The 18,728-nt window shown below is 33.1% G+C and overlaps 1 protein-coding gene across 1 annotated transcript in view; it reads left to right on the top strand.

Moving 5' to 3' along the window:
• The window catches only part of LOC132696212 (thrombospondin type-1 domain-containing protein 4), a 265,404-nt gene that overhangs the window by 181,694 nt on the left and 64,982 nt on the right, over nucleotides 1-18,728 (top strand). The gene's annotated exons all lie outside the window — the stretch shown is intronic.

The following is an 18,728-nucleotide window of genomic DNA, read 5'->3' as shown; positions in this document are numbered from 1 at the left end:
TGTTGCATATGAAGGAAAAAATTACCTAGAAAACAAAATCAACCGAGCCCCATTTAGAAATAAATTAACCTAATTTTTTCAAAATCAAGATTTCAAATAGGAGTAAAATGACCTTCATAATAACCCATTATTCCATAAAAAAATAAACAGAAATTATGCCGTCGTTTTGACTTATCAAAATCTACTTTGTAGTAAAAAATAGAGAATTGCCTCGCATAATACAAACCCAAATTTCATCGTAATATACTCAACAGCTCAAAAGGCAGGCGGTGAGGAGGGGGGCGACGGACTGTACATCGTTAAATTCCTTATTTAACGAAGCAGCTTATAAATAATCTACTGAAAGTTATAACAACAATAGTTGTGTGACCGAAAGAGAAGTGGTATATGTATAAAATGCAATTTAGACAACCACTTTGGAAGAAAACCAATATCAAAAGTTAATAAGGGGCTACAGAGTGACCCACTCATTATTTAAGCCACTGTCATTGTTGTTGTTCGGTTGTTTTAAAATCAAAATGTACGAAGAATCTGAAGAAACCAATAGGATGATTGGCAAAACTGAAACAGTTTGAGTGAAGATCTGAAAAAAATAACAGGATGATTGGCGAAACTTCAGCAAGTTTTCAAAGAAACTTCCACAGGCTACTGTTTCTATTATTTTTTGGGTTTTGCCGCCACACCAACCATAAAAATGCGTCAAATACAAAAAAATACATTTGTTAGAAATTTTATTATAATTATATTATGTACGGTGGGCTAATTAAACTGAAGCTCTGATCAATAATATGTTCAAGGATTTTTTCAACTCCCGCCTCTTTCAAAAAATCATTTATATCTTATAAGTTCTTTTAAGAATAAGATGCAATACATTTTAGGATAAAAGACAAAATCTAAATGACATAGGTGTGTTGAAAATTAAAAATATATATACAACACCAGACAGGGTATTTTTTGGACTGTCAATTTCTTTTTAAATTGGTTTTTGTGAATATTCCAACCATATTTCATCCAATTTTGTTAAAGTATTTGGTGATGTTATCTAAGTAAAACTGATCAAATAAGTTTTGGTTGTAAAAAGTCCAGTAGTGCCCTCATGGACACCTTAGCAAAAAAAATATTAAAAAGTTGTTTTTTCCAGATTTGGCATTTAAAAATATAACTTTCTTGTCTCCTGTTGTATTTCCGTATAAGCTTGGTATTACGATAAAAAAAATACTTTGTTGAACGTGTTCTTTTTGTAGTCCAGAGGCATCTTATAAAAAATAAAACATTTCTTTTTTAATTTTTGCGATCTACAACCTAAAAACGGTGCACCTTGGTGCCTATGTTTATATGAACTTATTGATGTCATACAATAAGACGTAGAAGAACCACATTTTGCTTCTATTATTCTATTAGAACTACAAGAATCAGAGTTGGAGTCTATTGAAGATTGTATTCACGAGGGTTTAATAATTCTATAACTTCTGCTGGAAACTTTGACAGTTGAAAGTTGGTCATATAAGGATCCTAATAAAATAGGAGGTTGTCTAAAACATTTTCATTAGTAATTTTTCTTGATATGTTTCTGGAATATCCCGGCCTGTGCATTCTAAAATCTTTATTATGAGCGATTCTTCACTTAACTGTGTGAGTTTTAAAAATTCCTGGAATTCGTTTTTTTGTTAGAGCAATTATAGTTCTCTTATTGATTAGAAGGTCGTCTTGCTTGCCACTGTTTTGGGTGCAGCTTATAACTTAGAAGCAAAATTGAAAGTCCAAATTATAATTTAGTTTCAGCGACAGGTGAATTCGTTACTGTTTCAGGATTGTTAAAATCCTTGGACGTCAAACTACAAACATAACAGTAATCGTAAAAAGAAGATTATGTTGAACCCACACACTGTCGATGTGAATCTCTAAGTTAAACTAATTTTGGATGGAGTGTCCTTATTTCCATCTATTTCCTATTTTAACTTGAGCGCTAGAAGTCACATAAATGAAATCCTGTTTCGGGTAGCATTTCTTTTTTATATTTTATATGCATGAGTAGTACGGAATTTTTTCTTTGTTTCCACAGGTTCCCTATATGTAAATACTATTAAAATCCCATATTTTACCTAATAAGTAATCCTTTTAAAGACCTCTTCTAAACAATCAAAATAAAACAATATGGCAAAACTATCAGAATATTTCCTTTTTGTCACAAAAAGGTCTGAGACTTATCATAGTTTTAAAATTGCCTCTCAATTGTGACCACGCACTAAAATTGTTCATTATTTTATTATTTACAAAACTTCTGGATTCCTCCTGCGTCGGTTGTTTTTAAATTGAACTTGCTGACGTCTCGTCAATCATCCTGTTGGCATCTTCAGAGCTTAAGTGAAACCGTGTCACTTCAGCTCAATTTTGATTTTCTCCTCTTTTTTAATGACATGCAGAACTGTTTCTCTGGGGTCACTTCCTCAACAGCTTGATAAAACAATAGTTTAAGATTATTTTAAATACCATCCTACAAATCCATTCGCTTGCGCCAATATAAGTTCAGTTCGCAAGAATAAAGCTATGTTTGCTTAAATTTGCTGTAGCGCCTTCTTTATCAAATGACCATCATCAGTGTTTTGTTGGTTCGCTAATCTATGATTTTTTGTTTTCTTTGGGATGAAACTTGAGTCTTTCTTCGTCTTGTGAGCTTACGTCATCCATAAATACTACTGAATCAGTACATTTTATCGTTTCACCAAGATAGTCTTTAAAATCTTCCGCACTACGCGAATATGAAAGGTTAGTGTTGGCTAGTTCAACCTTCACACCCTCTGCGCTTTCAATACCCATGATTATTACTCTCTCTCTCTTTCTCCTGAAGGCGTCTTAATACCAGTTGACAGACCTTCCAGGGAAACTTGGCGAGCACTGGTTATACTTTACTCTCGCCACTTTTTGCTATAATATATATATTTTATTATTTATTATTATTTGCTATATATAAGCTTCAGTAATCCAGATCTCGTCAAGATAAAAGATTTTCTTGAACTCGCTTGCATACTGCTTAGGTATTTTCGTTGCCAACAATTTCATCGCATTCAAGGAAAAGTGTTTTACTGTTATGCTTCTCCGAAGCAACACTTTTTGTAAACTCTTTATCTCACTCGTTTACTAAACATTCGCTCCGCTCGTGCCAAATAAACTCATGACTCAACTGAATGGAATTTCCTATTTTACTACTCTACTCTTTTCTGAAATGGCAATTTTATTGTTATTTATTTTATTATCGCAAGTGTTAATGGAATCGAGTAGAAAATGTACCGAATCAGAACCTTCAAAGCATTAAAAGGTAAATGGAAAATAGAAACCAATTATTATGGAATTACTGAAATTTGTAAATAAATAACAACCTAGTCCGTTTTACTAAACTCATAATAAAGTATTATATGCAATTCCTACAACTATCAGGCATGGTATAAACTAATAGTATATTATGCAATACGTGTGGTAAACCGCATTTGAGTTACGAGTTTCTTTGGCACGAGCGGAGCGAGTGCGTACTAAATAAGATGCAGATGACTTCACATGTCATAAATTAAAACCCAACAGTCATAGATTTAAAGTTTTTTTTCTAATTACCGATATCAGTCAAATGAAATCACGGAAGCATAGAATTTTACAAACGTCTAGAGGTATCAAACCGGCAATCAAAATGGCTAAGAGACCATAGAAAGTTGTGGTCTACAATAGCCATAGTTATTGTCTAAAATTTCAATCTTGAGCAGTATTTCTCTCAACCCAGTATATAATTGACAGGAAAAGGAATATTTAATTAAACGATATCACTGCCTAATCCAGAAGGACCGATCTCTCCAACCACCCAGTATTGTTTGCCCGAGTTATTTCAATTCAAGTATAGCGTTCTTTTTTTTCGGTGTGATTATTATATTGAGCAAATAATTTTCTTTACAAAATTATTTACAAACTTCCATTGTTCACCTTCCGATGTGAAATATATTACACACGGTACGTCTTAAAGCAAAAGTCGCAGTTTTGAGAATGTCCGAGAAGTGAAATAAAAATTACATCCACTTATCTTTGAGTAAAGCACTAAACTGAGAATTGAGGAAGTAACTATTTATTTGGATTGAACTAAAGAAACTCCAATTTTTACTACAAACGGGACCTGGGGAATTATACAGAAACAATACGAAGGTTATGAACAAAATGTTGCCTGTACTGCCTTTACATTTCACAAAATGTAGAAAAAGTCTCCAAACAGTTCCCACTATGTCTGTTTTTTCATCGGATGTCGTCGCGCCTGTTCACACTAGCCGAATGTTGGACCCTATTGAAGCAGGGAACAATGTTTGCCACTATTCAAGGCGACTGTAAGCGATAGACATGGATGAAGCTTTTGTTGTGATGTATTATTTTAAAACACAACAGCAATTACAAGAAAATTTTCGGACAATTTAAAAACTTAATCACTACTCAGTTGAGTCAGGACGAACAGAAGTTTTGAATTATTTTAGAAGATTTTCACTAAAGAAATCATTAGCCATTCCATGTTTTATTTATTTTTCTACTCCCGTCTGTAAAATTCCCAATTAGCGTGCGGGAAGCATCACTTTACCACGTCAGTTTCGTTTCCCATGAATCCGAGCCACTTCGGACATTTCCGGGATTTTACAGCATGGATTTGGGAGCAATCGGATGTTTTCGGAGATATTTCCCACGCTTTAAATTTTGACGTTTGTCGATTCTGACGCTCATGTCAATGAACGTATTTGTGTTGTTTTACGAAAATGTACGCAAAAACTAACGGTCGTAGAAAAAGTATAGTATGCAACACGTTCGGTAAACTTTTTAACTCACTCGTTTATTAAAAACTCGCTTCGCTCGTGTCAAATAAACTCGTAGATCACATGCCGTTTACCGCACTTGTTGCATAATATATTATTATTTATTTATTTATTTAATGTTTAACTAATTTATAATTCTTTACATTCCTTAAAGACAAAGAGAGAAAAAGACAACAGTATAACAGCTATAAACCAGAACAAAATATAACAATAACAATAAATAGAATTAAGAGGTAGCACCCAAACGGAACACATCAGAACAAAATGAGCGGAGGCTGCCGACGAAAGGATCAAACTCTAGATAGTTACACGCTTTCAGTATTCTAGTAATGGATGAATAAACTCCATAATTTGCGTGATGGTAAGGTATGCGCAACATTGAGTTAACACGGCTTCTATAATATGCGTTAAATAGTATGCTATGTAAAAAAGCTGGACAATAATACCAACCATTCAGAATCTTAATGGAAAAACTAAATCACTGAAATCTTCTAGTTTGAAGAGTATCAATATTGAAGGTCTTAGTTATAATACTGTAGTTGATCTGGTACCCATTATAGATATTGATAGGCGCCTTTATACAGAATGCCCTAATGTTATCTTCTCTTCTAAAACTGCACTTCGTCCATAACAGGAAGTAATGTCTTCATCTCCGTCTACTGCTTTAGGCGCGTGAGCAGCTTAAAAGTTATTAAGCAAAGATGAGTCTAAAAATCGATCCTAAAATTTCGTCCCTTGAAATAAATATTCAAAAGTATACGAGAAAATCGTCAACGCAAGTTTTAATTCAAACAAGGATCCTTTCCTTCAACATGCACCATTAAGCTGGGCCAAATTGACGTTTATTGCAAGAAACGTCGGTGAACAAGCAAATATGGTGGGCCGAAACGCATAATATAAAGTGAACGGCGCTCTTTAAAGGCTCTTTACGATTGTTTGTTTTAAAAATTTCCCTAATTCTCGTCGATGGATAAGCATTGATTCGTTTTATTACCCCGAGTATGTCGTCCTTTTTAACGACCGAATCTCGCGTCTCATTATCCGTTTTATTTCCTTCTTAATTGATTTTTGTTTGTTACTTACTTCGGTTTAAAACGCCATCAAAATTTGCAGACGCATACAAAGCGAGCCGTGTGCGCCACAAATGTCAAATATCGAGGACAGAAATTTTGCAAATCGACTTAACGAACTAGCGAGGCGTGATTAAAATGATTAATAACGATGATGTTATTATACGTTGATGTTAGTGTGTTGGAATGCAATAAACATGTAAATTTTATGGTAAATTCGGCGGTTCAAAATTCTGATTGAATCTTCCGTACGTTTGCAACGCGTTGATGGCGCTGACGAATTAGTCGTTTCGGAATACAATGACATCTACGTATAATAAGGTGGAGAGGATATACAGGGCGTCCCAGGTATTGAGATGTTCGGCGATGTGTTATGGGAAAACTGTGGCTACCGACAATGTGTTAAAACATTTTTAAGATCATAGCACTTGCGGTTATTCAAGAAATGGATGTCTACTTGCTTATTTTGAAGCGAACGCTCCATATGTTATTGCAGTTTCCAATTCCACAGAAAATCGTAGATATATTTAATATTTTATGTCAAAAATGGAGTTTGCAGATCGAAGATATCTTTAAATTTTTCGTTGAGATTCCTTTGTAATTTGCAATAAGTACGTTTCTTCGGAAAACTTTTTTGGTAATTATCAAGTTGATAGAAAAAATAATAATTAAAGTAAAAATGAATAAAATGAATTTTTTCCTTGTAAATTTTATTTTTTGGGATGAATATTTATATACTAAAAAATAATCAAAAGCTCAAAGCTCAAAGGGTCAAATTCATCGAATTAAATAGGAATTACTAAATTAATCAAAATCTCTTACGAGATACATTTTAAAAAAAGTTTTCACCAAATGATGCTTGAAATATGTATACGAAATTTGACAAAAAATCTGAAGAAACATTAAAATTATAATTTTTTTCTTAGAGTTTTAACGCCCTGTATTTTTTCTTGTTCGATCACCTGTCAAAAATAATGAGGCTCAACTTAAACCCCTTGTATACGAACCTCTATAAAAAACGAATAAAAATATATAATGATAATTAATGACAATTTCATAAAACAAAAGTTACTATTGTAAATATGCTATTTCTATTTGTTGCCTCGTCTGTCACTTCTTAGTTCAATGGGAAATAAATCGGGCGATATTGCGGGCCAGGGCAATAGCTAATTTAGAATTATTTGTTATATCTGACTTGTCCAACCCTTATATTTTTTGCTATATTATTCTTTCTTGTCTTTTATTTTATGTAACTTATACTTTGCTAGTTTGCATTTGCAGCGTGCATGGTTCAGTAAAATCTACAGGATGTTTTAAAATTAGTTCCAATTATATAAAAAAAAACGGATTACGCGATAATTCATCAGTCCGATATCATTTTTACCATTGTTAGTAATAATTCCCAGTACCACTTTGTAGTTCTATTGTATCTATTGTATCTATTGTAATCTATCAACAATCTATCCAAATTCTTTCCCTGTAAACCCAACATTAAAACACTTTACATAAAAACCATAACGTTTTTCGTCTGACGCGTCATAAAGATTGTTGCATTTTTTTATTTTATTTAGGTATTTATATGCAAAACCTACATATGTATGAGCCTAGTTTAATGAGGCCTTATGTGAGCCATTCATTAGAGATAATATAACTTAAAAAATTGGGTAGCGCCAATTTAAAATCATTTTTACAAAATATTGTAAATTTAACATACCAGACGAGTGTACGTGGAGGTAGTGTTGATGTTATTTACAAGTAAACTTTAAATGACATTAAAAAAGGTAAGTGAAAATTATTTTCCATGTTTTTTTGTACATTTTTGCAAAAAACAACACCTGGTAATATGCCGAAAGTGTCCGAAGTCACTCGCAGTCATAGGAAACGAAGCTGACGTCCTAAAATGACACTCCTTGCACGCTAGATCGGTGTATAATTGGGCATTTTAGAGAAGGGAGTAGGAAACAGTATAGTATGCAACACGTTTGATAAACCTTTTATAATATATTATGCAACAATAACGATAATCTAATCTTATATTCTTTCTTATTACTTTTTAATATATGTAAGAACTTTGGTTTATTGAGGTTGATTTTGTGACCGATAATAATATTATGCAATAAGTGCGGTAAACGGCATTTGACTCACGAGTTAATTTGACACGAGCGGAGCGATTGTTTAATAAACGAGTGACTTAAAAAATTTACCGAACGTGTTGCATATTATACATCCGATTGCCCCCAAACCCGTGCGGTAAAATCCCGGAAATGTCTGAAGTGGTTCGGATCCGTGCGAAACGAAACTGACGTGATAAAGCGAGACTTCCTGCACGCTAGTTCGGTGTGTGATTAGGTATTTTACAGACGGGAGTAGAAAAAGTTTATTAAGCACTCACTAATGATTGTGGTCACACTTATTGATTGTAGTCTTGGGACAAACAAGTGAAAAAAAAAACAATTTAAGTGTAACCAGAACATTAACCAATTTTTTTTCCAGCAGTATTTCCACAGAAAAATGCATCCTCGTTTTATCGGATGCTGCACCCTAAATGGTTAAGGCAGCTCGAAATTTAAAAATATTTTATTCTAACCTAGGTTAGGTTAGGTTACAAACAACCTAAATTATAAATCTGTTGTAATCTTAATTTTTATGTTTTGCAATTTGCTATGAATAAAAAACTTTTTTTACCATTTTTTCTTGATTCATTTTATTTATTTAAATAGGTCTGGGGTATAGGTAAGAAGGTAAAGAATTCATCAAAAAAGGGTTTAATTATAAATAGACATTTTTGCGTATATATATTAATTGATTAAATATTATGTTGACAATTGCTCCAAACAAAAGTCTGAATCAGTCTAGGTAAATTCGGAGGTATCAAAAATAATAAAGTTTGTGTTACAAGAAAAATACATAGGTGATCTACATTCTAGGGTGAAGTTGAGGCTGCCTCATTTTACAGCAGCGACTTGCCCACGCTTTTGTTTCTTCCGATCTTTTAAAAACAAAAGCGAAGCATTCTTATAGTTTTTTAACATTGCAATAATTTTTTCAGTTTTTATTTATTTATTTATTTATCAACGGGCAAACCGCCCAATATAAAATAGGATTCGCATAAACAAAATAGTAAAGACAAAATAAAATAAAATAAAATAAAACAAAATTAAAACAGAATGAAATAGAGAAATGAAGACCTTACCCTAATATGACAAACATTGGTTTTCCGAAATATTAAATATTGGTATAGTTAGTCGACACGACAGTTATAAGAGTAGCGAGGCACCAACACAATACAATACTATTGCGAGGAAAAGCGAAATAGTTTAACCGACAGTTCTTGCAATCTGGAAGCAGTCAAGTTGGTCAGTACGATGGAACTGGAAGGAGTGGTTTATTATGGTTTGGCGGGGGAGGAACGCGAAGCCCAATCTTGCATAACAGCTCAGGTCCATGGGAATTTGAATGCAGCAGATTATAAAAAATGGTGAGATCCCTCTGCATGCGACGAATCTGAAGAGTTGTAAGTTGAAGAGAGTTTTCCAATTCAGAGTAATCAACGTCCTCAAGTCCTTGGTGCTCCTTAAATGCTATATACCGCAGGAACCTATGCTGTACTCTTTCTATGGCCTGCATGTGGACGTTATATGAAGGTGACCACACACAGGAACATTAATCCAGGTGTGGACGCACGAAGAAGCAAAACAGTAATCTGAGAGACGGAACACTCTGGAAGTCCACCGTACAACGCTTAATACAGCCCAAACTCTGAAGTGATTTAGATACAATAAATGAAACATGGTGTGCGTAAGTCAACTTTATATCATTTAGATACAATAAATGAAACATGGTGTGCGTAAGTCAACTTTATATCGAGTAACACTGCTAGATCCGTTATTAGGAGGCCTGCAATAACGGTGTCCCTTTTATGTTAGACGTAAAATGTATGAGATTTCTGCTCCGGTTCATTTGATGGCATTTATTAATATTTAGCTCCATTCCATTCATTATTGTTTTATATAGATTTAGTTTTATGAAATAAAGCTACATATTTCATCTGGGTACATGGATAGTCCATGTGTCCGGCTTATTGAAGTTACTTGCTTACTACTAGTTACTTAGTACTGTATTATATGGTTGTCGTAAAATTGGAATAATTTTTAAAAAGCCTGCTTGGGTTGTTCCTCCTCCTGGGAACGTTTTAGGCTCGGTATATCGGTGTTAAACCGAGCCTTAAGAAAAATCTGCCATTTTTACCAACTCTACCATCCCAGATTCCGCTGGCGCTTAAATCGACCAAACGTCTCAGCCCCCGCAACGCGCCAAGGATGACGTAGTTAAACGACATGGCGATCCCCCGTACGTACGTATAAATTAGAAGGAATATCTGCGGTCCCGCATCAAACGCAAGTATCATATCCTTAACAGCGACGCGCGAGCTCAGAGAGAGAGAGCCTATCGGCGTGTCGCGATGAAATTCGGAAGTCGTGAAGACGCGCGAATCTAAACAAATCCACCGGACGAAGGGAGAAAATAGTCTCCGTCCTCATCTTCGTGATCGTGATTCACGACTACCCGGAGTTTTTTTTTTCGCGTTTTTTCGCGATTTTTCCCGGAGTGTGATGTGGTGTCCTTTTGTGCGGCCGTCGAATTGATATTTTTCACTTCGGTGATCGACCTATGTAAGGCTTTTTTTGCGATCCTTTTTTAAATAAGTTTTCGTCCACCTTATAAGTCATTAAAAAAAAGAAATGTATACCTTAGTCCAGAAAGGCTTAGTTTTAAATAACAAAAAAAAAAACGATTTTTTTCTGATAATAAAAATATTTTTGACGATTTTGTGAAAATTTGGGGGCTTCATTTATAATAAAATCATAAAGTCAAGCCCGATCCGGGAAGTATCTTCACTGATAGTATTGTTATTTACTTGCCTTATTTTTGAGCGACAGAATAAAAGTCATGAAAAGTGACCACGCATATTTTTGATACACAATAAATTTGATTTTGAAAAATTAACACTTAAGGTATAACATCTCTAGGCTAGTTCAGGTGAAAATAAAAATTTACCGTAATAATCCGCCCAACAAACCGAACTGATTTTGCGTGTGGCCTAAGTGTCCAATACAATTCTCCATATATTAATATCTCTAACCATTTTCTTGAGTATTAACGTTTCGCGTTATAATTTTGTTACTTTTTTTTCTTTTATTCCTTTATTCCTTGATAAGATTTTTCACACAAGCGGTTTTTTTTATCACTCGTATCTCGTATCTTGGAAACTAAATATTTTTGGACTTCCGATTGTATAAACTTTTTTTTTTTTTGGATGATGAATCTCAAGCCCTGCGTTGGCGCGTGTTTTTTCATACACTCTTTTCTCAAATAGATAGAAAACTGATGACGGCTCTGAGACTAAATTTTCATAGCAAAATTTTCATAGTAAAACTATCTATCTTTTCAGAGTTCATGAAATGTTTTTCAAAAACGTGCATTTTAAAAAAATCTATGCTATAAGAAATTTGGTATTTGAATGAAAACATTTTCAAGGCACCTTGTTACGTGATTTAAGTATATTTCTTAAATAATAATCAACAAAAAATATTTTCAAAATTTGGACGGTACGTACGGTAATAAAAAAAAACAAATATGCTTATCAAATTGTTTTTTTGGCGATAAAGGCGCAAAGTTTTGTTTTTTTTTCTTTCAAATTATTTGTTTAAAAAAGGTTTCAAGGAACCAATGACAAAAATCCATGCGGTGTTCACTATCATGCAATTTTCTGATAATATCTGTTTATTTTAACGTTCGAAATTGCAAGATTATTTTAAACTCCTAATTGCTAATTCGATTTGATAGTGGATAATTTTTTGGCCTTTTAAGCTCAAACTGAACATCGTTAATTAGATGATGTCGAAAATTTCTTTTGGAAGCGGTTTTCTCTCAGGATATTGAAATTGGTACAACCTGATTGCTGCCTCTGCATTTTTTACAGTTTTCATAAAAGCAAGTATCAAATCCTTTTTTTTTTCTTTTAAATTGAAAGACTAAACTAAAATTCAATCTTTGAACTGACTAAATTATAATTTGCTAACCATCAGTACGCATTCTGACATGTATGCTAAACTTTTGGAAAAAAATCAAATATCTTTATTGGAAAGTACAATTTAAAATTGGTTTATAAAAAGTCAAGCTTTTACAAAATAAAAAAAAGTAGTGGCTATTAAGAAAAATTGTTATACAAAAAAACCATAAGGATAAATTGTTGATAACTATTAAACTTTTAGTTCAAAAATATTTAATTTATTAAAAAATTTAATTTAATAAAATATTTAAAAAACATTTTTCATAGAAATACAAAATATGTCATAGCAACAAAACATTACGAAAATGAAATGAAAATTGAGCCTCAAACAGCAACATTAGTTTTTGTGAGTCCGCTTTAGAAAAGGGTTACACCCTGTACAGGATGTACGAGTTGTGGCCCGCATTCTGGGTTCGATTTTTGTATTTGCACTGTTCTTATTTTATACAGGGTGGTCGATATCAGTGAGAAGAATGAAAGGAAATCTCTATTTCTCGAGAAAAATATGTCTCCTAAAATTTGAAATTGATCGTCTAGTTCAAAGCCCTTTATACAGGTAGCGCGAAAAACAAAAATCATTGTTTCGAAATAAATGGATTGAAAATATAATTGCCAAAACGTCCGTCGTTTTTTTTTTTTTGTAATTAACGGACGGGTCCGTTTTTCCGAATACTACTAGATCCAAAAAAAAATTGGGTAAACACGAAAAGCTTGTTAAAATTATTACTTGGAAAAACAAACATGAATAGCGGCAAGAATTCACTGACCGTGCCAATAATAATATTGCCGTACATCACTGGCCGGATAGTGACGTACGTGAAAATATTACACGGACATATCGGCTTGATTAGTTCGCCTCACGCGCCTATCCCGGACCAGATTTCGATACGACTTTGATCTTTCGAAAATTACGACCTGTATTTTTCTAGGTCGCGGATTTGGTGGAGATTTAAATTTTCGATAAGCGTCAGCCAAAATTTACATCAAATGTGGTGCCTTCAATTATGAAATCGGTAAATATGGACTCTCGATCCGATTTAAAAAAGAAAATTTGGAATATGTAGCCCCGTATGCATGGATGAGAGTAGCTTCTGGAAATAGTTTTCAAGATGGTATTTATTTGGAATTTACTTATTAATATGCTAAACGTAAATTGGTGATTCCGTTCTAACTGTTAATTTTTGCTAAAACATAACTAACTAAAACATATTCATCTATTTTAGTACAAAAATAAAAGCCTAAGAGGATTTTACAACTTCAAAACGTCAAGAACGAGAAACAAATTTTCCGTTTCACGGACTAACTAATCATACAAACTCTTTGCACTATTTCATCAACTTCATGTTTGGAAACAGTACTCAGATGACGTACTTTCAAAACGATTTACTAGACGCTTCATAAATCTCAGATGGCGCTCGCGTCATAAAAATTGAAATTTAAACATTCGTTAAATTGTAATGACAAAAGTTATTGGACCGAAATTCAGTATTGACTTAAAACATTATCCAAAAATAAATCATTTATTGCGACAAAAAAAAATAAAAATTTATAATTAAATTATAGATATGGATTTGGCACTGACGTTTAGTTGATATATTGTTGATTCTCTCTGAATGACAAATTATATTATTATGTATGTTCACGATCATTTAATTAATACAAAAAAAAAGAAAAAGGCATCTCATTTGAAATTTTAAGGTGTTTCTCGAGAATGTATGAAAAGAAAGTATTTTAATTATTAATATAATGTAAAGGTTAATATAATGTAAAGTCAAAGTAGTAGATAATATAAAAATACTAATATTAAAATTTATTAAAATAAAAGCAAATCTAAAAGTAAAATTGTGAATTAATCTTTGTTATTTTTATATTTTATTGAAATATTATATATATTATATGATTTGTTTTTTTTTTTTTCATTTTTTAAGGATTAGAAGCATTTTGTACATAATTTGCAAATTTGGATCTTTTTGAAATTGATTCTTTACAATATTGTTTTACGGCTTTTTTGAAAAAAAATTGAATTTATTTTCGTATGGAATACCAAAGAATTAATCGAAGAAAATATATTAACAAAACTTTGTAAACTACCTGCAAGAATTCAATTTTTCTATATAGTACGATGTCTTACTGTTCTTGTACTTTTACATTTTACCAATAAAGTTTGCAACATTTTTTTACTGGGCTTTTATATATTAAAATTTATAGCACAATTTACGACAATCTTAATGTCCAAATTGCCATAGTTTTTTAAATGTTCCGCAAATATCCAAAAAACATTTTGATTAAAATAGCTTTTTTATATGGAAGTCTTAAAACTGTAGAGGTAATTTTCGCCGAAGCTTTTGGTGACTTCTGCACAAACACACATTTCTGAGGTAGTATAAAGTATATACAAATCGAACCAGTTTCTTAAAGTTGTAACAAACACATTTTAATTTTAAAACACCAAATTAAGATATATTTTTTATTTTTTTAGTGTTTTGTTTTCTAAAAGTAGTGGGTAAAAACCTAAATCTAGGATTTTCTATTCTACAGAAGAAAAATCCGAAAACCTAGCTAGCCTCATCATTTATTAATTTTCAAAATGTTAAAAGTAGTAGGTTAAAAAGACTTTTCAACTTAAAATATTCGCGTTAAAATATGCATTTGTCGGACTGGTCATGGAAATGTTTGATTCACGTGATATCGCGGTAATTCGTAAATTCAATATTTATTATATTATTTTATGAGTTTGCGGTCTCATTGGGACGCCGAACAGAAACGCGATATTTGTTTTCACAATGCAATACCACTTTTAAATGGACATTTTTCATGCCGCGATTGGCGACCTATATAAAATCGATTTTTTAAATCTTTTTCGACGTGACATTCTCAAACTGATATTATCTATACTTTTATTTAATTGACAGCGTACATTATTTTACTGAATTGTTGAGCTTAAAAAGTTTTACCAACACGAACGCCCACGCTTTCATTATTCATAAATTAAAACGCCACATCGTTGTACAGCGTGTCTCACATAAATTCCTCGAAATATACATTTTTTTATTTGGGAAAAAAGTTAAATGCAAAGTGTTTCATAGGGTCCTATGATTTGCGCTAATTCAGGGTTGTACATTATTAGAATTAAATGGACACACCTTGCATTTTAGTGGATTTTGTATTGTGTATTTGTATTGTGATTAAACTAATCTCTTGTATTTTAGGATTTTGTCTAATTTTACTTGCTAACAACAAAGTGCAATAAAGATAGACGTGAAGTAGAAAAAATATAAGCAACTAATATTTTGACAAAATGCTGTTTTTACAAATCATACAATCGTTTATTATAAATGGTATGTAAAATCCGAAACAAAATTGCATCTCATAATTTTCAGTTTAGTAAATTTCGTTGGTTTTGGGAGCTTTCGGATACTTCTAGGCGACACTGAAAAAATCTGAACTTCGATTACTAAGCTCAAATTTCGAGACAATATTTTTGATGAAAATCACCTTAGATACAGCTTAAATGATACAGTCGCTATAACAGTGCAGTGCATCCTTAATTATTTAAAGAAAAAACAACCAACTGAAATTAAGTGGGTAAATAGTCTTCTAAGAAATTATGAATGACATTTTTACAATTAATTAAATCATATGCCATTTAAACGTCACTACAAAAATAAGTGGTGATAACTGGCCAGTTTGAATTTTACTAAGGCGGCTTTGCTTTCATTTCTTAATGCAACTGCTTTTTATTGAAGTTGACATTTGAAAACAGGTTTTCACTCAATAAAACGAATTTGTTTAAGAATGGGTTGTCGAACTACAATTTTTGAAGGAAATTTAGTTATTACTCCAGTCAAAGAGACATTACAAAACTTTTAAATAGATCTTCGTCAAGCACATCATTGAACGTTACCAGAATTAAAACAGAGTCAAGAATAGGCCAAAAATGACTCCAAATAAGACGTTCAACCAACATAACGGGAGAAGGATTGTAAGAGAGGTGTGAAATAATTCAAAAAAAGTGTGCCAACGATGTGGGTCGAGGTGGAGAGACAATTCGACAGATTCTGCGAACAAATAATTTGCAAGAAATAAACGTTTCATTAGCCGAAGACTAGACACTAAAGAACAGAGCATATTAATAAAACTTGAACTTCTAGATTTGAGTAATATTTGCTGAGGATAGAAAAATATACTTATTTGGGTCCGATGGGAAAATAGCAGTGTGGAGAAAGCCTAACGAAGAATTAAAATTGAAAAATATGAAAGCTACAATAAAGCTCAGTGGACGTGCAGTATGGCATCTTCAAGAGTATGTAATGTGCATTATTGAGGGAAATATGAACCAACATACGTATTTCGATATATTAAGGCAGCATCTCCTTCTTAATGATCAAAAATTCAATATTGATAGTAATTATAGGTTCTATCATGACAATAATCCAAAACACACTTCATTTCGCATCCCTAGTTGGTTGCTTTACAACTGCTCAAATGTTATTAAACATCCCAGCCCAGTCGAAAGACTTAAATGTTATTGAGAATTTGTAGTAAAACTTACTGAAGTATGAAATACAAATTTAGTTGAATCAATGTCTAGACTGCAACAAGCCGTTAATGATCAAAAGGAAGGCCCGACCAACTATTTCACGTATTTCACATCGTGTAGTTTTTCTTCTTAATTTATTTTATTTTGTTTTTGCATTATTGAAGCTGTGATGTTTGATACAATTTAATTAATTATTTACTGTCGACTACGTTATTTACCGTTTTTAGTTTTTGATGAAAAACACAAAGTTGTTTTCCTTGTGGAACAATAATAAGTATTTTTTTATTTGTTACATTGCTTTAAAGCAAATTAGTATTCAAGTTAAAGAATCCAAAAACACTTATGGCATTCCACAAGAAAAACAACAACTTTGTGCTATATCTAAAAAACCAAGTAGATGAAATTCATTAAATACAAAATGCAGAATTTGAAATTGGGACGTCACAAACGGTGATGAGATTTTTTCTAGATGAATTCCTCCAAAACCATCGAATTTTGGACAGTGTGTGCTTTCGGAAGTAGTTTTTGCTTGACCGTTTCGATTATCGAAGATGATAAAAAATTTCTAAAACAAATGTTTAAATCTAAACGCGGCGATTCGATGGTCAATTTTCAATTAATCAAAGAGTCAACAGGAATCAGGTCCGGCTTACCAGGGAGTCCGACAAAACGTTCATCGATTTAAGTTCATTTTCATATTGCGTTTTCGCATATTACCGACGGGACGCGTCGCGTGCAAATCGTCGATAAATTTTGACGGAAAACCGCGCGACGTGATAAACGACAATGTAAAATCTGGCACGTGTCATTTAAAAATACGCGCGCATATTTATGTTTATTAGTTTTTTATTGGCCCGTATATTTTCTTAATCGATACGGGACCGAGTGAGGCGTTATTTTTGTTCTCGTCCTCAACAGGTTTTCGAGGATTTATCGTTTTGTTAAAAATACATACGGACAAGCGCGCCGCCGGTAATATTATTTCGAATTGAAAAAGAAGACGTTCGTTCGACCGACGTTACGTCACGTAACATTTTTGATAAACAGACCGGTTTGGCAACCAGCGAACCGCGAAAATCGTACTCGCGCTTGTGCAAAATATACCGTGCGCCATAGAAATTGTAACACCCAGTATATTCCGGTTTTGCAGGTTGGGGACTTCCATTAATATTTATATCCCGAAATTAAACAGATTATTTTAAAATCTTCCTTCTGCGTTGGTTGTTGATAAATCGAACTTGCTGACGTAGAAAGGGAGGCAGTTTCACTTAAGATCTGAAGAAGCCAAGAAGATGATTGGCGAAACGTCAGCAAGTTGAATTTATTAACTGACGCACCAGAAGTCCAGAAGATTTGTAAATAGTATTACAGTGGCCCGTGGAAGTTTTGAAAATCCACACTGAATTGTATCTTGTGCTAATGAAAACCCCAGTCCAGAATTGCAGCCTGTTATAACCTGTCTCTACTAAAGTCGAATATCAAGCTTTAAGAGGCTCGCACCAGATCTCACTGCCATATACCATGCATTTACAATTTCGAAGCATTATTATAAGTATTATTTTTTTAATTTCTTTTTGCCTTGGTCTATTGACTTCTTTTTAAATTTTGCTATTAGAATATAGGATTTATTGTGTGTTACCGAAGTTGCGGCCTTCCGCTTCAATCTTTGCGGCACACTCCCAAGAATTCGCTCACTCATCAGACTCAGAATTCGTACAAGGTTTTTGTATGAGAGGGAAACGTATAACATCCTCAGGTGTGAGGGTTGTGGCTTCCAGTTTCAAGTACTCGATACTCTGTCGTTTCCTCATCTTCCAAGCACAACCAGCACTCGTCTTCATTGTGCATATTGTAAATCAATGTGCAGTATCCGGTATACATTCCTACGAGAATATTTGATCTGTTCCTTACTCATGGATAGTGTATCTTCTAAGTTTTTACAGTCGTGCAGGAGCACTGGGGTGTTTTTAAAGCTTTCAGTGTTGCCTGACTGTCCGACGAGTTATTTCTTTACCATCATCCTTGCGCACATAATTGCCAGCCTCAACGCGTTCATGCTTTCATTTCATAGGTGCGGTCAGTCATTAATATCTTAGGCATCATGTCTTATGGCATCCCCAGAATCCCGTGGTTTAATACCGTATACAGCAAATGGGTATGTTTCATCACGTATGCCTACTGAAGACGCTCACCTTGTCTATCTCCCCAGAGAT

Source organism: Cylas formicarius, unplaced genomic scaffold, assembly GCF_029955315.1.
Source record: "Cylas formicarius isolate icCylForm1 unplaced genomic scaffold, icCylForm1.1 PGA_scaffold_10__41_contigs__length_53128322, whole genome shotgun sequence".
Lineage (NCBI taxonomy): Eukaryota > Metazoa > Arthropoda > Insecta > Coleoptera > Brentidae > Cylas > Cylas formicarius.
This window is presented reverse-complemented; position numbering and strand designations above follow the sequence as displayed.